This window comes from Triturus cristatus, chromosome 4_1, assembly GCF_964204655.1.
Source record: "Triturus cristatus chromosome 4_1, aTriCri1.1, whole genome shotgun sequence".
Classification (NCBI taxonomy): domain Eukaryota; kingdom Metazoa; phylum Chordata; class Amphibia; order Caudata; family Salamandridae; genus Triturus; species Triturus cristatus.
In genome coordinates, this window is record NC_140585.1 from 774,978,302 (window position 1) to 775,003,605 (window position 25,304).

The following is a 25,304-nucleotide window of genomic DNA, read 5'->3' on the forward strand; positions in this document are numbered from 1 at the left end:
AGGGGAATGACAGTGTCTTTGAAAGACTGCAAGGGTAGTACGTGGGTGAATTAATCTTACCTATTTTCAAATAGTTGTCAAATTAATAGTAAATTATATTCACTTCTTTTTTTATGCAAATTTAAAATATTTTAAACTTTAGTAATAAGGTATGTAAAAGAGAAGAAAATAATTCTGCTATTACAAATACTTTGTAGTTTTTGCAACACAACATAAGTATATAATTACATCACATATTCAATTTGCCTATTTTTACTATTTTTGATTGTATTGAATTTCACCATAAACAGTGATTTCAATGTTAATCATCAGATGACAGCGGCCAAAAAAATACAATCAATAAGATTGTTAAAAAAACATATTTCTCTTCAAAATATCTACAACAAATGCAGCTTGGTATTTACATTTTCACAAATGAGCATTGTTAATAACATAGTATATAATACAAAGATCAAATATATGACCACCTTCTTTTGAACACAATTTTCCAAATGCAATATGAAAGAACAGAATCAATAATTTAATCTGTAATTACCAACATCTTCCCAACTGGCCGAATGATGTTTCCAAAAATATTTCCCTTAAGTATATCGAATTTTTTTTTTTTTAATTCATATACACACCTTCCCAATAGGCCAAATGATGTTTCTGAAAACATTTGCAATGAGGATATCCAAGATAGACTTCTAAAATCATATTCACATGCTTCCAATAGGGTGAATGATGTATCTAAAATCATTTGTAGTGTAAATATCCAAAATATAGTCAGTAATTTATGTTGATATCTTCTCAGAATTTTGGCATCAAAAATATTAAATATGAATTCGGTAATTCATTACGCAAACAAAATGTATACTCTAAATGTGCATCATTACATAGCGTCCATCCTTTATTGCATTTTAAATATACAGTATAGAGTCCAGATGTTGAAGTAGTTCTATCGTGGAAAACAATAGCCACTGTTTTAAAAGTTCTTCCTGAAATTGAAACTTGACCTTCCACAACATTTTTAATTTTGGTTTCTAATTTTGTTCCATCTGCTCTACAACGTTGCAGCAGTAAAATAATATATTGTCTACATCTTTGTATAAATAATCTTGACAACATTTCTGATTTGCACTGAGTACATTCCATATGTTGATTAGCTGCTTTTACTAAATCGTTGAAAGACACTGTTTTCAAATCTGGCATTGTCAAATATATGAATCGTTCAGTGTCTATTTTAGTAGTATATGAAAATGAACAGCAGTCACATGCATGAACCCATCTGTAACGTAGTTCAAACAGATTTTCAATTTTTATACCTTCATCTTATAATACTGCAAGCATAAACATAAGAAATTCCTGAGCATCTTGCTGTCCATTCTGTGTAAATTGTGATGATCCAGAACATATATCCAGAAGATTTTGCACATCAGAAGCAGTATGGATTTTCATTTTATCAGTTTTCAACTTCTCAAAAATATAATGTAACAAAGAACTGAGGGGTATATTATCAAGCATGGCTTTGAAAATATCGCTGCTTTAGCGGCAGAAAACTGCCGCTAAAGCGGCGATAATGGGCTTGATAATATGCCCATGAGAATTCCAATAGAAGCCCATGTTGACACCAGAACATGGGCTTCTATTGGAATTCCAAGGGCATATTATCAAGCCCATTATCGCCGCTTTAGCGGCAGTTTTCTGCCGCTAAAGCAGTGATATTTTTAACGCCGTTTCTTGATAATATGCCCCAAAATCTTTTTTCTCGATTTTCCATAATTGCATGCTGTAGATTTTCTAAACAAAACACAACGTTGACAATTACATTAGCATAGCAGTTGATACCTGAACTATTTTCAAACTGATATCCTACAATATTAGCAACCGTGTTCCCTTCTATTTTCTTTCCAGACCCATCATTCTTTGCAATTCTTTTTTTTTTGCAACCTCAGTAAAATCTTTATCATATTTTAATTTTGGACATATTAAACGTTTTTCATAAATAGGCTATTCACCTAAGCTAGGAGCATAGAGTCTTCTTAACCTATTGTACTCTTTTACGCAATTTACATCTGCACTAATCATTTCTTCATCAAAATCAATCAGATACAATCCGGATAATGTTCTTACTCGAGATAATGCAACATATGCCATACCCTCCTTAAACACAGAACTTCCAATATTTACCAATGCACTGTCTACACTTAAACCTTGAGATTTACGCATAGTCACTGCATATGCTAAACAAAAAGGAAACTGTTTTCTGCGAACATACACATCTTTTACAAGCAAGAAACTAACAGAACAGCGTCCAATCCTTTTCACCTCTTCAATCTGATCAAATTTAATCTTCAAAAATTCAATTCCATCTCTATTTGCATAACTAACAAAGTCAACAACTTTCCAAATTGCTCCATTTACTAATCCTTTCTCAACATCTAAATTACGCTGTGATATTACACTGCAGTTTAGAGATATATATAAGGTCTTTTCCAAAACCAGCAGTCTTAGATATTGATTTTCCAAAGAGTCTAATTTTAACTGCAATTTCTCTGTCAAAAGAATAGTTACTCCTTCATGTTCTATTTTATCAATAGCTACCATTTTCATTATTGGTTCATTCTCCAGTTTCAACAGTTCTTCATTGAATGTAGAGCATTCTTTCAGTGTTGGCATTAGGCAAATTATAGATTTCTTTTCTGAAAATCTTCGGTAGATTGTTTCAACTGCAATATTTCCTTTTGGAAACAAGTTTCTTAGTAGCCGACTTTCTAAAGCATTTTTTTCCATCCTTTGTTAAGACACCAATTCTAATATTTTTAAGAATATTTCCATATTCTTCATCATTTGCTTGTCTCATGTTCTTGATAAGTTCCTTATATTCAAAATAAATCCAAATTTTCACATTTCCAATATTTCCCAAAGATTTTTTAGTGTCTTCATGAATAAGGGTTTTAAAAACTGGTTGGCCTTTCGCAGGTGTGAGTTGTAGTAGATCACCAAATACAATTACATGTTTTCCTCCAAATAAAACATCGTAATTTGTTTTTAAAATCTGCTGCATCCTCAAATGTACAAATGCAAGCATTAAGTTTGAGACCATGCTTACTTCATCAATTACCAAAAGTTTCATTTTCTTCAGTACTCTTGAAACTTCGAAACAAGCTTCTCCAGATAGCTTGTGGTATTCCAACTTATTTTCATGTTCTACTGGTAACATAAGTAGACGATGTAATGTAATCCCTTTAATGTTGAGTGCTGCTAACCCAGTTGGAGCAGTTACAACACAAGATAAATGTGAATCCGTTGTTTTCTGTAGCTAACTTGACAAACATTTAATCAAGAAACTTTTCCCTTTTCCAGCTTGTCCACTGATGTATATAAGAATAGGTATAAATGATTTACATTAGCAATCATTCTTTTCATGCAGTAATCCATGTTGTATCTGTTGTGTAACTTGGTGATATATTTCTTTCTGTTCAGTATTCAAACGTTCCTCCAAATTTTCCAAATCAATATTGTCCTGTTGTACTTGCTGCATCACCGTTTCCACTTCACTCATTGCTATTGCCGCTTCATTTAAAAACTATGGCTTCTCCTAGTATCTTGCCTTTGTGGAGCAGAACTCTGACTATCTTGAGAACTATCTCTAGCAATTGCAGCTGCAATAGTTCTTTCTTGATTAATTTCTTCGTTCAACATGTGTAGATAATTTGGAAAAATTGTACATTCAATGCTATCTTTACATGCATTGAAAGAATCTTCATAGCAGTCAAAATCTCCAAGTAATTCCATTTCAGTCTGCCAAGGTTTGAAGAGTTGCAAAAGAGCTAATAGAAAAACTCTATTTTATCTGTAGTATCACATCTTAATTTCCTGTGCTTAATCAAATTTCCTTTGTCATGTTTTACCAAACATCCTTCAGATCCAATTACAGCGTATTTCCTTCATTTATTTTTTCTGTAACTTTTTTTAAATCTATAATGTTGTAGTATTTCATATAGACATATGTTTTCAAGGTATGGACTTCTATTTGGATAGTATGTATCCAACATATTTGATTTCAGAATATCTGTACTTTCTGGTTCATTCAGTGGCAAGTATTAAATTTTCTTGAACAGATTTCAAAACTCGATTTCATGCTGCAGCAAGGCCTCGACTTATCCAGATGATTCCTCTTGACTTTGAATATAAACTTGCAGATGTCAATCGATCTGAACATTCGTAGGATCCAATTTCTCGATGTGAAAGCATCTTCAAGCTGAAGCTATACAATTTTTTGCTAAGTGTCTTCTCCTGTGAAATTTCCTCCCACATTTCTTTCAATTCTGTCTTCTCAGACTTGGTAATATATGACGTGACATAGCGAGCAACAGCAATTGAGTTATCTGCAATGTATTGCATGTCCATATTTGCATTCCACATCTTCAAAATTACCAGATTGTAATCATTAATGTACTTCTATTCTTCTGTTCTTTTTATATTATAAGTATTTTTGGGTGATTTTCAAGTGATAGTATGCCTCACTGCTGACATAAAAATGTTCACTATTCCTTTGAAAATTACTGGACGTGGAAAGACAAATTGACATTTTGTATAAAATGTATCCTTTTACTTATATTTCCTTCGGCAATATTTTCCACATCGATGACTCTGAAACCGTAAAACTTGCTGTCTTAAGATACTTTCTCCACCTGTTTTCGGAATTGCACAAGTAACATACTCTTCAATAAAAGATAAAACAGTCTCATCTGAATCAGTTCCAAATTTGGGTGCATTTCTGATCCATAAAAGCATATGTATATAAGGAGCACCTCTAGCTAGGTATTCTTTTCTCCCCAAAAAATCTATAACTTCGCCAATAGGTGGTTTTTTTTTATTACAGATGAAAGACATCATAGCTTAAATCTATGATTAAAATATCTGCAGACATTTACAGGATCTAGGGAAAACAGTTCTCCAGGTGTCTTCAATTCAATATTTTCTATATTTGAATTTGCTTCTCGTAGAAAATCCAGTAAATCATCTCATGTGTACTCAGCACAGCTAAGTGTAACAAACCACGTAGGGGTTCCTATGTTTCTTAACATACATTTTAGTTCCCCATGACGTTGATACCAATATTCATTAGTGCCACGTTGACATGCCATCAAATTAATTAACTGTGATTCTAAATGTTCGTCTCTTTCTTCAACTTTGTCCATAATTCCTTTGCAGAAACATGTGAAAGATGCATTCCAGTTTTTAATATATGGTTGACTGCATGTGAAAGTGCACACAGATCACCCTCAAATAAAAGATGAAACAAATATGGAATACACTGATGAAATCTTGGTTCTTCTGAGTACAGTCGTAAAGTACGATATTCTGAAGCTGGAATCTGAACTGGTCGTTCATCATATCGTCCACCTTTTCCAGTAGGAAACAGCTATGGAAAACAACGAGCTTCCAAAGTTTTTTTCCACACACACTCATGGGAGTTTCTTTTGCTTTTTTCATCTGGAACAATTCAATAGTATCGCCTATCAGTTCTTTTAAATGTAGAGGGTGTATAGTATAATGTTCATAAATGTCTTCTTTTCTGGAATTCTCCACTTTTTCTACTTGTCCACTTTAAATATGTGTTTCATCTTCTAAAGTCATTTCTTCTTCTTCTACATTTCCACTTTTAAAGTAAATATTGTTTTGCACCAGATATAATGTAGCCTTTTGGACTTTCGTGACATTTACTAATTTTTGCCATATTTTCCGACTCTTTGTGGGTACACCATTAGCAAGAATGACTACAGGTTCAGTATCCTTTCTTTCTACACCAACAGTTTCAAAAAATGTCTTAAAATCTAAAGATAAACACACAACTCTTCCTTGTAAACCTCTTTGTAGATCTGTTGGAGACAGGTAAGCTGTTTTAGGCTCCATATGAATTATAGCCTGAAAAGGGTGCACAGATTGTATAAGGATGGCTTCATATGTATTTAAATCTTTAAGTTCAGGAGGTATAGCTACTAATTCTAAGTCATTATGGACAGCACTAGCTGGCATTTTGTTTTCTTCGAATTTATTGTAACAATATTTACAAATACACTGTACAGTACCTAACTCAAAACGACCTTCACAAACAGATAAGCAGCAAATTATTTCCATTTATCATTATTTTCGTTTTCACTTTTTAAAAATATATCTACATTCCTAGTTTGAATTTTATAATGAGTACGTCGACAACAAATTCAAACAAAGTTGGGATTTTCACCAGAAACTACTTTAAACTTTGTTATTTCTTTTTCAAACTTCATATCAGTACTATCTTCTATCTTTTGTTCAACACCTACACTTCTCTACACTCCTCTTGACCAGCAAAGAAACGTAACCCTATATCATCACAATTTGTTTTACATCCAACACTGAACCGTGCAAAAGAGCTGTATTCATTTCATTTAGACATAATGCAGGACTTTTCAAGTGGTATAATCTTCTAATTAACTTTTGCATTTCAGAATGATGTACTGCTAACATTCTTAAATGATGAAAACGACTTTGACACACTTTCCTAGAAAGACAAGCCAGAGAATGACCTTGCAACTAAGCCTGGGCAAAGCACTACGCTACGCTCGCGTAGTTTGCGAAGTTTGCGCTACTTCGCACTACGCAAATTGCACGTAGCACAGTGCAAACATGCATAGCATAGCCTAGCGTAGTGCAGCGGTCATATTTTGCTTGCTCGCGGCCCTCAACGTCAAGTTGGCAACCGCGAGCAAGCAAAATGACATCCCGTGAGACTTTTTCCTCGTTCGCGATCAGCAACATCAAGTTGCCGATCACGAGCGTGGAAAATAAACCGAGCTTCTCAACGCAGGGAGGTCAGGTTTCTCATTGCGAGTGGTCGCATATGCTCGCGACCGCTCGTGATGAGAAACTACCAGTCCACGTTGAGAAAGCTGCAGCTCGAGTAGAAATCTAATCGAGCGGCAGAAAACGACCGCTTGCACTGTGCAAGATGAAGTTTGCACTGAATGCACAGTGCGGACAAGCATCCGGCACTGTGCAATCAGTGCGAACAGCATCTTGCACAGTGCACTACGCAGTTTGCGAAGCTACGCGTAGCTTGCGTAGTGCGAAGTGCACTTCGTGTAGCTACGCTTAGCGATACTTTGCAAACTAGGCCCAGGGTTTCTTGCAACCCTGTATTTTTTCTCACTTTGCAAGGATCCAGTCCCGGTAATATCTTAATCTTCTGTTTCACAGTTTCTCTTCCATAGTCTCTTAAGAAATGTAGTAAAATATCAATAGATTGTTAACGTATACTACAAATACTACTTCAATCCCATGTAAGCACTGGAGCCTGGGTATGTCTCCCTTGAACTTCCTCAGCTATTACTTGTTCAACATTTCTAGAAACTATCTTTTCTTTTACAATTGGACAACCATTTTTCACCTCATAACAACGACCACAGGTATCAACTGCATGCAATGATCTATTTTGTTGAAAATAACTTTCTTCATTAAGGAAAGGTTCTGTACTAGAAGTATGCTTCCATTCCCCGGAAAATATTTTACAAAAATGAGTTCTATTTACAATTCTTTTCTTTTACATTTGTCCTTCATATGCCGCATTAGTGTATTTAAAGTCTTCAATCTTTTTAAAATTAAGATAAACAACTTTCTTTTCAATTCAAATGCTTTTTCAATTACACTTAGTATCTCCTTTTTTGTCTGTAAAATGCTGATCTCCTTTTATATATTTTACATTTTTTTAGTAAAATTTGGAGTACTTTACTTTTATAGATTCTGAAAATTGTTTCTTCCTGCTTCCAACATAATTCTTTTTCCGATAATGCAGTTTTCAAATTTTTTGTACATTTTTCTTTTCCTTTTTTTCACTGTCCTTGTTGTATCTGTCTGTTCTTTATTTTTAAAATTGGGAACTGTTTTTGCAAGTTTTAAAAAAACATCTTTACTTCTCTTATCAGAACACTTTTTCTTTAAAGATCCATGTTGTAGTTAATCTAATTCCTCTCTTCCTATTTTTTTTAAATAAACCTCTTTTCTTTGTTCCCTTTTTCTTTGCTCTTTTCGCTAGTCATTTTTACTCTTTCCTAATAATTATGCAAAATATCGGTAAAATAAGAAAAGTTTTCAAAACAGTTTAATATAATTAAAATAATTATATACAAATATTCACATGTATCTTTATAAAAATACATACAAAGAAACTAGATCAATAATTTCAGCAATGGAACAATGCTACCTGCATAATTGTAGTAGTGTAGTGTGAAAGATACTAGAGCACAGCATTAGTAGTACACATCTAAGTGTAGAACTGCATGGTTACAACCTGTATCATTCCATGAATACATGGCTAGTGACTACAATACTAAAAGGAGAGTGCCTGAGTGCATTTATAAGTGCTTAGTTATTGGCGGAGTGAAAGGATAAGTAGATAGTGCTGAATGGGTGATTGGAGAAGTGCATAGAACTGACAGGAGGATTCCTACACTGCATAGGTACTAACTGGATATTTAGAGAAGTGTACCAATACTATGTAGCTGGTTAAGGGTCTGCATGGATAGTGCACAGAATATTGTAGTTCTACTTGTGTTAGTTGCTAGGCCATTCCATAAGTACATAACTAGTGACTGGAGTGATTACAGTGCTGCAAACAGATCATGGTGAATTTATAAGTGCTTAGGTATTAGCAGAGTAATAGGGTAAGTAGATAGTGCTGGATGGATGATTGGATAAGTGCATGACACTGACAGCAGGATTGCTAAACTACATGGCATGCAGAGGGACACCTGCGGGTCGGCTGGCAGAGGAACAGCTGCGGGCCAAATACTATGGTAAAACGTACAGGCCATCGCCTTGCAAAGAGATAGCTACGACCGGTAATGTAGGAAGAGGGAGCATGAAGGGGATATCTCGCAGAGAGAACTGGGGTATATTTCCACTGTTGGCTTGCAGAGGTAAAACTGCGGGCCCGACGGCTTGCAGGCGAAGAGCTGCGAGCCGAATGATGGTTTGCAGAGGGAGAACTGTGAGCTGGTGGGCTGGCTTGAAGTGGAAGACCTGCAAACCGACTGACTGGCTTGTGGAGGGAGAGCGGCAGCCCGTGGGCTAGCAGAAGGAGAGCTGCGGGCCGGCTCACACAGGAAGACTCACAGATGAAGAGCTGAGAGCCGACTGGTGGTTTGCAGAGGGAGAGTTGTGAGCTGGCAGGCTGGCTTGTAGAGGAAGAGCTGCGAGACGACTGGCCGGCTCGTAGATGAAGAGCTGTGGCCCGTTGGCTCGAAGAGGGAGAGCTGTGGGCCGACTCGCACGGTAACAGCTCTGGACCGACTGCAGTAGGGAAAGGTGCGGGCCGTCGGCTTGCAAAGGCATAGGTGCGGGACGGGGATGTGGGGAGAGGGAGCATGAAGGGGGTATCTCATAGAGAGAGAACTGCGGTATATTTCCAGTGTGGCTTGCAGAAGTACAACTGCAAGCTAGCAAGCAGAGGAAGAGTTACGAGCTGAACGATTGTTTGCAGAGGGAGAAGTGCTGGCCGGCAGGCTGGCTCGTAGAGGAAGAGCTGTAAACTGACTGACTGCCTCGTAGAGGAACAGCTGCGACCCCGTGGGCTTGTAGAAGGAGAGCTGCGGGCCGGCTCACACAGGAGCAGCGGCGGGCCAACTGCTATAGAGAAAGGTGGGGGGCCGTCGGCTTGCAAATCATAGGTGTGGGACAATAATGTGAAGAGAGGGAGCATGAAGAGGGTACCTCGTACAGAGACAACTGCGGTATATTTCCAGTGTTGTTTTGCAGAGATACAACTACGAGCTGCCTCGCAGGCAATGAGCTGCAACCCCACCAGTGGTTTGCAGAGGGAGAGCTGCGAGCCAGCTGGCTGGCTCATAGAGGAAGACCTGCGAGCTCACTGGCTTGCTTGTATAGAGAGAGCTACGGGCTGCCTCACAGAGGAACAGTTGTGGGTCAGCGGGCTGGCTCATAGAGGAAGACCTGCCAGCCGTCTGGCTGGCTCGCAGAGGGAGAGCTGTGGCCCGGCTCACAGAGGAACAGCTGCGGGCCAAGTAGTATAGGGAGAGCTGCGGACCGTTGACTTCCAAAGTGATAGCTGCGGGGCGGTTATGTAGGGAGAAGGAGCGTGAAGGGAGTATCTCGCAGAGAGAGAGCTGTGGTATATTTCTAGTGTTGGCTTGCAGAGGTACAACTGCGGGCCCAAAAACTTGCAGAGCGAGAGCTTATTCCTAAAACCATGTAATCTTTCAAACATTTGTCACGTACGTTTTCTACCATTGAAACTGATAACCACCTTCTCTATACACTACAGATCCCACGAGCATGCCCAAAAAAGTATAAGTGCTATTTTTTACTAGATAAAGCTCAATTTCTTAATTTTTATAAACACTACTATAGGGTGCACAATAAAAAGAATATGAGATGAGGAGAGTAAACGGAGGTGTAATTCCTAAACTTTAATTATACCATTCCTTTAGTATGCGTATATTCAAGGGTTTCAGTGGGATAAAAAAATGACGGTTGTGTAAAAACTGTAGCAGTGTTCAGCACCGGTAAGATCCGGCCCACTTAAAGGCCTGCATATATTCAGCACAGAGACCCAACCTAACAATTTTCCTCACTTATAATAACAGTTACTTTACTAGTGTGAAAAAATCGTACAGAAAATGTACTAAAACATTTTTTTTTCTTTTTTATCTCTCACACATTGATAAAATATCTCTTGTAAAGAAACGCCCCTCTCCACCTTTATTTCGTAAGAACGAGCAATAAATAATTCCTTTAGCAGCATCTAGTCACTAACTACTAACATGGTGCAGTAAACCCAATCATAAATCACAAACACTATTTAGATTATATCTTAAAACATCATCAAATGATTCTAACCATGAATACATATAGAAAGCAACATGTACATTTACTTTGTCCATTTATTCTCCATGTAATCTGTGCACATGTTCAACAGGTTGGCAGTATAACACCTGTCTTCATTTATCTTCAAATATACCTCACTGTGTAAAATATAACATCACAACCAATGCATATTTAATATTTTCAACATAACACAGTGCAGTTTTATACCAATGAAACTGATTGCACAATTCTCTATATAGTACATACCCTACCAATATGGCAATACACTTAGAAGTGCTATTTTTATAATACAAAGAGCTGTATTAGATTATTTTTATAAACAGTACCGCTGGGGGCACAAAATAGTGGTGAGAGCTGGACAGAGTTAATAAAGGTGTAATTCCTAAACTTTTTATGTATCGTCCCTTTACTATACATATATTAACAGCTTTAAGTGGAATGAAAAATTTGACAACTGTCTTAAACGGGTGGCGGAGCTCAGTACCAACAAGACCCGGACCAATTAATGGCCTGCGCATATTCAGCAGACAAACACACTCTGACAATTACCTTCACTAATAATCACATTTACTTTAGCACTGTGAACAAAATCTTACAGAAAATATACACAGAACATTTTCATTTATTTTTTATCTCTCACATATTTTTAAAAAATGTCTTCTGAAGAACCAATCCCCAACAACTTCCATTTGATAACAACACCAAAATCCAAAGACTCCCAGTAACACACCAGTCTTCACTGATATTGAAATCTACCTCTCACTATAAAAAATACCACAAATTGTCCACATAACCTTTCTGTTTTTTGTTCCATCTCTGTTAAGTTAATAACACATGAATTTTCTACTCTAACCCCTTCCCCATTATTTCCACACTAAGCATAATTTAACTTACGTTCGTAATTGGTATGCAGATTCCAAATGTCACAAACACATGCAATTCTTTCTTTGTCACACAGTACATGTAATGTACCGCTCTCATCAAGAATGGAACCAGTAATGGCACAATTTCCCTGTTGCTCCACACATAAATACATGTAAAGAACAAATCAGAATAGTTCCTTGATTCTTTCAAATTGCAAAACTTCTCTCTATTGGTTATTTTTGACCTTTCCATATAAACATTTTTTTTTTAATTTAAAGAGCACATACAGGTGAGAAGTTCCACGTATTCTATCAGTACACGTTCTAGAACATTCTACGACACGTGCAGGTTAAATGTTCATATTTTTATAAAACCTAACGATATTTTTTTGCAACATTTTTTCGGACATTTAACGCACCTGCAGGTTAAAAGTTCACCATTGTTTTAAGTTTGAACAGTGCCTTCCAAATGCAAGTAGCAGGTGTGGGTGAACGGAGCAAATTTCATCCTATCATATGTACTCCACGTTCAAACTGCTTTTTATTAACCAATGACAAAGATGCTTTTCGACAAACTAATATGCACCCTACTTTTAAGTAAACATTGCTTTTCATCTCCCAATCAGTTATCGTTTTGTATGAGAAAAAAAGTAGCTCCCCACGGACTGCATGAGCTACAGACATCTATCCTTATCTTCCAGCTATACATTCAAAATGCTAGTGTGGACATAGCTATGTTTTCTGGTGCAAGAGGTATGCAGAACAGAGACGTATTGACTTAGACCTAGGTTTACAAAATGTGGACATTAAATGGTTTGGACATAGAGGATTGAAGTGGCACCAATTGCTCCCTTTGGTTAAAACCTGTTTGTATCTCCAACACCCTGACCTCATGATTGTGCACTGTGGTGGTAACGACCTAGGCACATTGACTGGGGTAGGTTTGGACTTCAAAAACCCAAAGCGTGCTCCGTGTGTTCCTAAAGGAGGGACACTGCTGTTGAACTATTTTTAAGTGTGATTGCCACTTGCACGCAGGAGGCACCCATCAAGTACTGTGTTCGGCAGAACGTGTGGCGTTTGTTAGAACTTTTAAATGGGCTCTGCCAGAACCGCTGCAACTAAGGATATAATGCATCTGCCAACAAGCAGTTGGAACATGCCTACATGATAGAGTGCGGATTACTATAACCGGCACTCTCAGATTCAGGATATCGTGATGGAACAAAAGCGGCTGACGAAAGGGTTGAAAAACAAACACTGAGGCTCCACAACCAACTGCTCAGTGACACAGTGTGATCAGAGAGGTATGTCCTTTTTCCCATTAGATAATGGAAGTTTACTTAAAAGAACGAACATTGCAAAATACACCACCATGGAATGTTAAACAAAAGAACATACACTCAAAGATTGCGGCCAAAAATCGTGAGGGACTGTATTTCCAGCACAGTCCTTCCTCGCTAAACACTGGGCAGGAGGAGCCTAATGAGGCTTTTAAACAAATTATGAAGCCATAGATTTTCTTACATACGGGACAGCATCTGAGGAAGTCAGAGTAGACGAAACACGTCATGATGGGTGCAATAAAGGAATTCAAAAACCCAAAGAGTGCTCCGTGTGTGTTCCTGAAGGAGGGACACAGTTGTTGAACTATATATTACCTACTGGCAGTCGCCAGTAGGTAGTTATAGTTAGGACCTATTATCTATAGGAAATTCGCAACATTCTATGTGGGATAACTTTGGCGCCCGTTGACGAATCTTCACAAAATGTTCAAAACTGGTGGGGCGCTCCGGTCCACTCCTATCCTGAAAGTCTCGGGGTGATTCATAAAGCAGGGGCTGAGAAAAAAGGGGGGTCCCAAAACGTGTTTTCCCCATGCAATTTTCCACAGGAACCTTTAATTGCAGCTACAGCCCGAACTGCTGAACGGAATTACACCAAATTTGGCAAAAAGGTAGCCCTTGGTTCAAAGTCATGCCTTTTGGTTAAATGGTGTAAATCCGTTCAGTAGTTCCTGAGAAAATCAAAAGTAAAATCATAGATATCTATGGGCGCGGTGGATCCGCGCACCCTGCCGAACACGAGCTGTATGCTAATTGGCTGTCAACACTCCAAACCATGAAGTGTTGGCATCCATCTTGTGCCTCGGTAGAACCGAGGAACAAGAAAACAGAAAAAAAAAACACAAAACGCAAAAAGGGGGTAGGGTAGAAACACCCTGATCCCTTGGCCTGCTCAGGGGGTCCCACAAGGACCCCCATGGCCCCAAAAAAATATATTTTTTTAAAAATCGTCAAAATTTGCGCTGGGTGCGTGGATCCTGCTGATAGGAAAAAAAACGAAGCGTGGGCTCCCGCACTTCGTTGCTAATTAGCCCCGGGGCCATGCACAAAAAAAAGTGTGGAAGGGCCGAGTCACCCCACACTGCCCAGGAGACCGCCACCCCCTGGGGCAAACCATGAATGATTGCGGGGGGCACATGGCCCCCCCCGCAGCCCCGGGGACCGCCACCCCGGGGTTTTACAGTATAATGTTGGGGGGTCTCTAAGGCCCCCACGAGCCCCGGGGACCACCACCCCCAGGGCTTGATTCCATTGTGATTGCGTGGGGACACACTGCCCCCCGCAGCCCCGTGGAACGCCACCCCAGGGCTTTTTTTAACAAATACCCTGAGTGGAGGGCTCAGGCCCCCCCACACGCCCCGGGGACCGCCACCTCAACGGGGCTCTAAATATTTAAATTGGGTGGTCCTTGACGGACCCCCCAGCACTGGGGACCACCACCCCCCAGGGCTTTGGAAAATGGTGGGAGGGGGGCCACGCGGCCACCCCCTGGAGCCAATGATGGTCCTGGGGACCACCACCCCCCAGGGCCGGCTCCTGCATTGTCCCGGGGTGCCCACCCCAGGACACTGTAGTTTGCTTGGTTCGAATTTTGAAAGAGAGAGCAGGAAACCTGCTCTCTCTTTCAAAATTCAAACCAAATTGCTTTTCCACACAGGGAGCTGCATGTTAGCAGCTCCCCATGTGGAAAAGCAATGCCGGCTCCCGAAAGACGCGGGGAGCCGGCGGGACATTTGGGGTGTTGGGGACCCCCCAAGGTCCCCAACTGAGAGGGCCAGCCCTGGGGGATGGGGTCCCCGGGGCTACAAGTGGCCCGGGAGGGGGCCACTCGGCCCCCTCCCCAAAAATTACAAAAAATAAATAAATAAAATAAATCAAAAATGCCAGCCCCGGGGGATGGGGTCCCTGGGGCCTTAAGTGGCCAGAGGGGGGGGGCAACGCAGCCCCCTCCAAAAAAAAAAAAAAAAGAGGCCATGCCCCTCCGGAGCTGATGAAGGCCTCGGGAGGGGGTCCACGCGGGGCCCTTCCCAATTTTATAAGTTTTTTTAAAATAAATTAGGGGGCAGGCCCTGGGGGATGGGGTCCCCTGTGCCAAAAAATGAGAAAAAGAAGGGGGCTACGCAGCCCCTCTTCTTAAAAAAAAAAAAAGAAATACCGGCATCGTGCCGGAGGCCACGGCCCCTTCTTTCAGCACTCTGCAAACGCGCCCCCTGGTGCGTGTGCAGATGGGGAACAAATTCCCCTTAAATACTGGGGGTCCCTGGGGGCCAACTATCCCACCAGGAACCTCCAGTATGCACCAGGGGGCTGCGTTGCAGAGAGGTGTTCTGAGGCCACGCCCCTTTTTACACCTCTCTGCAACCCAGCTCTTTGGCGCTTAATGGAGGTAGCTGGTGGGCTAGTTGCACCCCAGGGACCCTTAGGATTCAAGGGGGGGTAATCCTCCAACTTAAAATGTGCCAAGGGGCGCATTTGCACAGTGGTGAAGGGAGGGGGCGGGGCCTGAGGTGATATGTGTGTAAACATGCCCTGTGGTGCGTTTTAAGTTCAGGAATTAATTCCTCTTCAATCCTGAGGGTCCCTGGGGGCCAACTAGTCCACCAGGTACCTCCAGTAAGCGCTACGGAGCTGCGTTGCAGAGTGTTGTAAAAAGGGGCGTGGCCTCTGAACACCTCTCTGCAACGCAGCTCTCTGGCGCATACTGAAGGTACCTGGTGGGCTAGTTGGCCCCTAGGGACCCTCGGGATTGAGGAGGAATTAATTTTCCAATGTAAAATGCTCCACACAGCTTGTTTGCAGACATGTCACCTCAGGACCTGCCCCTTCCTTCACCATAGCACAAACGCTCCCTGTGGTGCGTTTTAAATTGAGGAATTAATTCCTCTTCAATCTTGAGGGTCCCTGCGGGCCAACAAGCCCACCAGGTACCACCAGTATGCGCCAGGGAGCTGCGTTGTAGAGAGGTGTTCAGAGGCCATGCCCCTTTTTACACCTCTCTGCAATGCAGCTCTGTGGCGCTTACTGGAGGTACCTAGTGGGCTAGTTTGACCCTAGGGACCCTCAGGATTCAAGGGGACTTAATCTCCCAACTTAAAACTGACACAGGGCGCATTTACACAGGGGCGAAGGGAGGGGATGGTGTAGGAAAGTGGCTCTATATATACTGGACCAAAGTAAAATCAGCAGAACTACGAATTTCGATTTACTCACCTGTTATCAGGAGAGACCTCAGTGCTGCATCTTTGAGCCCAGTACTGATCCTGAAAATTAATTCTAACCATACTTATCAGTAACTTGAATTTCCTTCTATAGGCTAACATTGACTGGTTTCACTTGGAAATTCTTCTAAGTGTGGAGTTTTGGAACTTTAAAATATTCCTTTAAAATCAGGCGAACTACGAATTCCGATTTACTCACCTGTTATCAGGAGAGACCTCAGTGCTGCATCTTTGAGCCCAGTACTGATCCTGAAAAGTAATTCTAACTGTACTTACCAGTAACTTGAATTTCCTTCCATAGGCTAACATTGACTGGTTTCACTTGCAAATTCTTCTAAGTGTGGAGTTTTGGAACTTTAAAATATTCCTCTAAAATCAGCCGTACTACGAATTCCAATTTACTCAACTGTTATCAGGAGAGACCTCAGTGCTGCATCTTTGAGTACTAGTTTATGATGAGGTGTATCAGATTGTCACGTGGATGATGTCATCAGTGATGTCCTTTGAGATGTCATCAGTGATGTCATCAGTGATGTCACTGACCATGTCATGAATGATGCAATATGTGACATCATCAGCAGTGCATTGCGGATGCGCGAGTTATAGTTAGCAGAACTAACTATAACAGAGGAATTTCTATGGTTTTGTACGAGTCAAATGGCCAGCTAACTATAAAACCCCTAAAACCTATGGTTTTTTCAGTGAATTTCAAAGCTTTTTTAAATGCTAATTTCTAACTATAACGTCTCTGAAACCTATGTTTTTTTCAGTGAATTTCAAAGGTTTTTTAAATGCTAATTTTTAAGTGTGATAGTAGTTATACCTTTTTTTTGTACTGATTTTCTACAGTTTTTTAACTGTTTTTTTTAATAAAAAATGTATTCATTAAATAACATTATATATTTTTCTGAAAATTGCAAAAACTGAAATATTGATTACTTTTCTTGTTTTCATTTTTTATTTTAATATATTTATATTCTTTTCTTTAAAAAAAGATCAATTTTTTTTCGGAGTCGCGCACTCAAAGCCTACACATCACGGTGGGTGTGCGCATTCTAGCCGCCATTTTAGAAAAGTCGTGAAGGAACCGCGTACGGTGTGCGACGGCTGCGTGTTTTTCAGTTACAAGTATACAATGGCAATCCCCTCGTTAGCACACAATGATAAAATGCTGTTGCACAATATCACACAATTATATTAAACAATTGGGTATCCCAATTTGTGTCACATTTATTGTATTTAAGAAAACATACATGTATCACATTAATAATCAGTTATACATTTCCCTCGAAACATATTAGAAACATATTGACCATATCATACAGAATCGTAAGTTCATATACAAATAACAGCCTGTTATGAGCCCGCATAACAGAAAAACACAAAAGACAATGCACTTTGTCATGTATTACACATCCTATTCGGCCATCAATCTATGTACGCAGTTTGTGATATGTTTGACACAATTATATCTCCAAAAAGCTGCGGTGATCCCTTGGACTATGTGTCCAATTGCGTTGACGCGTTTCGATGGAATCTCTTATAAGGCCATCTTTTTCAAGACAAATCATAGGCTAAATCGTTGTTTGTTATATTCAATCCTTTATATCTGATATCTGTAGACTCAACCATTACTCCATATTTTCTTATTAAATCACGTTCTCTGATGCGGAGTATTATCGTCCGTTATACGCAGGGTTGAAAAATGCTAATTGCGTTACAGTGAGATCACATCCTTGGCTATTAGAGAGATGAATCACTCGATTTTCACTTTCAACCGGAGGCGGGGGTCCGTTATGATCCTCCCTTGTTTAGCACCACCTTACGACATATGTTGTCTGGCGTCAATGCGGAAGTACTCCTGCAAAGTCTTCCCTGTTTTTCAGTTACATCATATACATTTAATATTACGTGATGTGTGCGATTGGTATGCGACCAGTCTGCGACTCCTGCTCCCACGCATTTGTGACACATGCGCATTACGGTACGAGATGCCTGCGCGGTTGGGGGTCCCGTGTGACGTCGTATATGTGCTGGGGCGCGCTGGGTGCGCGACTCCCGCAAAAAAATGTATGTTCCAAAATGATATGTATGTGTCTTTAATATACATATTAGGGCAAGAGATTATCTAAGATATTCATAAAAATAATATATTTGTACTTATAATAAACTTATATTATTTTTAAATATATTTTCGCGAAGTCAGGTGCGTGCATCGTGAGTGCAGAAAACCAGGTCAGCAGAGCTGCTGTAGAGCAGAGAAAGCAGTTCAGCAGAGCCATTGTAGAGCCAGAAAACCAGGTCAGCAGAGCTGCTCTAGAGCCTAAGAAGCAGGTCAGCAGAGCTGCTCTAGAACCAGAGACCCAGGTCAGCAGAGCTGTTCGAGAGGCCGAGAACCAGGTCAGCAGAGCTGCTGTAGTGCCAGAGAAACCAGGTCAGCAGAGCTGCTTTAGAGGGAGAGAACCAGGTCAGCAGAACTGCTTTAGAGCCAGAGAACCAGGTCAGCAGAGCTGCTCTAGAGCCGGAGAACCAGGTCAGCAGAGCTGCTTTAGAGCCATAGAACCAGGTCAGCAGAGCTGCTCTAGAGGCAGAGAACCAGGTCAGCAGAACTGCTTTAGAGCCAGAGAACCAGGTCAGCAGAGCTCTTTAAAGGGAGAGAAACAGGTCAGCAGAGCTGCTTTAGAGCCAGAGAACCAGGTCAGCAGAGCTGCTCTAGAGTCAGAGAACCCGGTCAGCAGAGCTGCTCTAGAGCCAGAGAACCAGGTCAGCAGAGCTGCTTTAGAGCCATAGAACCAGGTCAGCAGAACTGCTCTAGAGACAGAGAACCAGGTCAGCAGAGCTGCTTTAGAGGGAGAGAACCAGGTCAGCAGAGCTGCTTTAGAGCCAGAGAACCAGGCCAGCAGAGCTGCTTTAGAGCCGGAGAAACCAGGTCAGCAGAGCTGCTTTAGAGGGAGAGAACCAGGTCAGCAGAGCTGCTTTAGAGCCTTAGAACCAGGTCAGCAGAGCTGCTCTAGAGCCTAGGAACTGGGCCAGCAGAGCTGCTCTAGAGCCAGAGAACCAGGTCAGCAGAGCTGCTGTAGAGCCAACTGACCAGGTCAGCAGAGCTGCTCTAGAGCCAGAGAACCAGGTCAGCAGAACTGCTTTAGAGCCATAGAACCGGGTCAGCAGAGCTGCTTTAGAGCCAGAGAACCATGTAAGCAGAGCTGTTTTCGAGCCAGAGAACCAGGTCAGCAGAGCTGCTCTAGAGCCTAAGAACTTGGTCAGCAGAGCTTCTCTAGAGCCAGAGAACCAGGTCAGCAGAGCTGCTGTAGAGATAGAGAAACCAGGTCAGTAGAGCTGCTTTAGAGGGAGAGAACCAGGTCAGCAGAGCTGCTCTATAGGGAAAGAACCAGGTCAGCAGAGCTGCTCTAGAGGGAGAGAACCAGGTCAGCAGAGCTGCTCTAGAGCCAGAGAACCATGTCAGCAGCTTTAGATCCATAGAAGCGGGTCAGCAGAGCTGCTTTAGAGCCAGAGAACCAGGTAAGCAGAGCTGCTGTAGAGCCAGAGAACCAGATCAGCAGTGCTGCTCTGTAGCCTAAGAACTAGGTCAGCAGAGCTGCTCTAGAGCCAGAGAACCAGGTCAGCAGACCTGCTGTAGAGCCAGAGAAACCAGGTCAGGAGAGCTGCTTTAGAGGGAGAGAAACAGTTCAGCAGAGCCGCTTTAGAGCCAGAGAACCAGGTCAGCAGAGCTGCTCTAGCTGACACTGACTGACTGACACTGACTGACTGACACTGACTGATTGACACTGATTGATTGACACTGACTGACACTGACACTGACTGACACTGACACTGATTGACTGACACTGACTGACTGACACTGTCTGACACTGACTGACTTACTGACACTGACGGACACTGATTGAATGACACTGATTGACTGACACTGACTGACACTGACACTGACTGACTGACACTGACTGACTACTCTCTACTACTCACTATTTACCACTCTCTACTATTCTCTCTCTACTACTCACTCTCTACTACTCACTCTCCACTACTCTCTACTACTCACTCTCTACTACTCTCTACTACTCACTCTCTACTACTCACTCTCTACTACTCTCTACTATTCACTCTCTACTATTCACTCTCTACTACTCTCTACTACGCACTCTACTACTCTGTACTACTCTCTACCACTCACTCTCCACTACTCTACTACTCACTCTCTACTACTCTCTACTACCCTCTCTCTACTACTCACTCTCTACTACTCTACTACTCTCTACTACTCACTCTCTACTAGTCTCTACTACTCACTCTACTACTCACTCGCTACTACTCTCTACTACTCACTCTCTACTACTCACTCTCTACTACTCTCTACTACTCTCTCTCTCTACTACTCTCTACTATTCACTCTCTACCACTCTCTACTACTCTCTCTCTACTACTCACTCTCTACTACTCACTCTACTACTCTATTCTACTCACTCTCTACTACTCTCTCTCTACTACTCACTCTCTACTATTCACTCTACTACTCACTCTCTACTAGTCACTCTCTACTACTCGCTCTCTACTACTCTCTACTACTCACTCTCCACTACTCTCTACTACTCGCTCTCTACTACTCTCTACTACTCACTCTCTTCAACGTACTCTCTGCTACTCTACTACTCTCTACTACTCTCTCTAATACTCACTTTCTACTACTCACTATCTACTACTCTACTACTCTCTACTACTCTCTCTACTACTCACTCTCTACAATTCTCTACTACTCACTCTATTACTCTCTACTACTCTCTACCACTCACACTCTACTACTCTACCACTCACTATCTACTACTCTTTCTCTACTACTCACTCTCTACTACTCACTCTACTACTCTACTATTCACTCTCTACTACTCTCTCTCTACTACTCACTCTCTACTACTCTCTACTACTCACTCTCTACTACTCACTCTACTACTCACTCTCTACTACTCTCTCTCTACTACTCACTCTCAACTACTCTCTACTACTCACTCTACTACTCACTCTCTACTACTCTACTACTCACTCTCTACTACTCTCTACTACTCACTCTCTACTAATCACTCTCTACTACTCGCTCTCTACTACTCTCTACTACTCACTCTCCACTACTCTCTACTACTCGCTCTCTACTACTCTCTACTACTCACTCTCTTCAACTTACTCTCTGATACTCTACTACTCTCTACTACTCTCTCTAATACTCACTTTATTCTACTCACTCTCTACTACTCTACTACTCTCTACTACTCACTCTCTTTCACTACTACTCACTTTCTACTACTCACTCTACTACTCTACTATTCACTCTCTACTACTCTCTCTCTACTACTCTCTCTCTACTACTCACTCTCTACTACTCTCTACTACTCACACTCTACTACTCACTCTACTACTCACTCTCTACTACTCTCTCTCTACTACTCACTCTCAACTACTCTCTACTACTCACTCTACTACTCACTCTCTACTACTCTACTACTCTCTCTACTTCTCACTCTCTACTACTCTCTCTACTACTCACTCTCTACTACTCTCTACTACTCACTCTCTACTACTCACTCTCTACTAGTCTCTACTACTCACTCTACTACTCACTCGCTACTACTCTCTACTACTCACTCTCTACTACTCTCTACTTCTCTCTCTCTACTACTCTCTACTATTCACTCTCTACTACTCTCTACTACTCTCTCTCTACTACTCACTCTCTGCTACTCACTCTACTACTCTATTCTACTCACTCTCTACTACTCTCTCTACTACTCACTCTCTACTATTCACTCTACTACTCACTCTCTACTAATCACTCTCTACTACTCGCTCTCTACTACTCTCTACTACTCACTCTCCACTACTCTCTACTACTCGCTCTCTACTACTCTCTACTACTCACTCTCTTCAACATACTCTCTGCTACTCTACTACTCTCTACTACTCTCTCTCTAATACTCACTTTCTACTACTAACTCTCTACTACTCTACTACTCTCTCTACTACTCACTCTCTACTACTCTCTACCACTCACTCTCTACTACTCTACTACTCACTATCTACTACTCTTTCTCTACTACTCACTCTCTACTACTCACTCTACTACTCTACTATTCACTCTCTACTACTCTCTCTCTACTACTCACTCTCTACTACTCTCTACTACTCACTCTCTACTACTCACTCTACTACTCACTCTCTACTACTCTCTCTCTACTACTCACTCTCAACTACTCTCTACTACTCATTCTACTACTCACTCTCTACTACTCTACTACTCTCTCTACTACTCACTCTCTACTACTCTCTACTACTCACTCTCTACTAATCACTCTCTACTACTCGCTCTCTACTACTCTCTACTACTCACTCTCCACTACTCTCTACTACTCACTCTCTACTACTCTCTACTACTCACTCTCTTCAACTTACTCTCTGCTACTCTACTACTCTCTACTACTCTCTCTAATACTCACTTTCTTCTACTCACTCTCTACTACTCTACTACTCTCTATTACTCACTCTCTTTCTCTACTACTCACTTTCTACTACTCACTCTACTACTCTACTATTTACTCTCTACTACTCTCTCTCTACTACTCTCTCTCTACTACTCTCTACTACTCACTCTCTACTACTCACTCTACTACTCACTCTCTACTACTCTCTGTCTACTACTCACTCTCAACTACTCTCTACTACTCACTCTACTACTCACTCTCTACTACTCTACTACTCTCTCTACTTCTTACTCTCTACTATTCTCTCTACTACTCACTCTCTACTACTCTCTACTACTCACTCTCTACTACACACTCTCTACTACTTGCTCTCTACTACTCGCTCTCTACTACCCTCTAGTACTCACTCTACTACTCACTCTACTATTCTCTACTACTCACTCTACTACTCACTCTCTACTACTCTCTATTACTCACTCTCTACTACTCCACTACTCTCTACTACTGACTCTCTACTACTCACTCTCTACTACTCTACTACTCTCTACTACTCTCTCTATAACTCACTCTATACTACTCACTCTACTACTCTCTACTACTCACTCTATACTACTCTCTCTACTACTCTGTATTACTCACTCTCTACTACTCTCTACTACTCACTCTCTACTACTCTCTCTCTACCACTCTCTACTACTCACTCTCTACTACTCACAATACTACTCACTCTACCACTCACTCTACTACTCACTCTCTACTACTCTCTACTACTCACTCTCTACTAATCACTCTCTACTACTCGCTCTCTACTACTCTCTACTACTCACTCTCCACTACTCTCTACTACTCGCTCTCTACTACTCACTCTCTTCAACTTACTCTCTGCTACTCTACTACTCTCTACTACTCTCTCTAATACTCACTTTCTTCTACTCACTCTCTACTACTCTACTACTCTCTACTACTCACTCTCTTTCTCTACTACTCACTTTCTACTACTCACTCTACTACTCTACTATTCACTCTCTACTACTCTCTCTCTACTACTCTCTACTACTCACTCTCTACTACTCACTCTACTACTCACTCTCTACTATTCTCTCGCTACTACTCACTCTCAACTACTCTCTACTACTCACTCTACTACTCACTCTCTACTACTCTCTATTTCTCACTCTCTACTACTCTCTCTACTACTCACTCTCTACTACTCTCTACTACTCACTCTCTACTACACACTCCCTACTACTTGCTCTCTACTACTCGCTCTCTACTAACCTCTAGTACTCACTCTACTACTCACTCTACTATTCTCTACTACTCACTCTACTACTCACTCTCTACTACTCTCTATTACTCACTCTCTACTACTCCACTACTCTCTACTACTGACTCTCTACTACTCATTCTCTACTACTCTACTACTCTCTCTATAACTCACTCTCTACTACTCACAATACTACTCACTCTACTACTCACTCTACTACTCACTCTCTACTACTCTCTACTACTCACTCTCTACTACTCTCTCTACTACTCTGTATTACTCACTCTCTACTACTCTCTACTACTCACTCTCTACTACTCTCTCTACTACTCACTCTCTACTACTCACAATACTACTCACTCTACTACTCACTCTACTACTCACTCTCTACTACTCTCTACTACTCACTCTCTACTACTTACTCTTTACTACTCTCTACTACTCACTCTCTACTACACTCTACTACTCACTCTCTAATACTCACTCTCTACTACTCACTCTCCACTACTCACTCTACTACTCTCTACTACTCACTCTCTGCTACTCATTCCACTACTCACTCTCTACTACTTGCTCTCTACTACCCGCTCTCTACTACCCTCTAGAACTCACTCTACTACTTACTCTCTACTATTCTCTACTACTCACTCTACTACTCACTCTCTACTACTCTCTGCTACTCACTCTCTACTACTCTGTACTGCTCACTCTCTACTACTCTCTACTACTCACTCTCTACTACTCTCTCTCTACCACTCTCTACTACTCACTCTCTACTACTCACAATACTACTCACTCTACTACTCGCCCTCTACTACTCACTCTCTACTACTCTCTACTACTCACTCTCTACTACTGTCTACTACTCACTCTACTACTCACTCTCTACTACTCTCTACTACTCTCTCTTTGCTACTCACTCTCTACTACTCTCTACTACTCACTGTCTGCTACTCACTCTCTACTACTCTCTACTACTCACTCTCCACCACTCTTTTCTAATCTCTACTACTCTCTCTAATACTCACTCTCTACTACTCTCTACTACTCTCTCTACTATTCTCTACTACTCACTCTATTACTCTCTACTACTCTCTACCATTCACTCTCTACGACTCTACTACTCACTCTCTACTACTCTTTCTCTACTACTCTCTCTCTACTACTCACTCTCTACTACTCACTCTCTACTACTCTCAACTACTCACTCTCTACTAATCACTCTACTACTCACTCTCTACTACTCTCTCTCTACTACT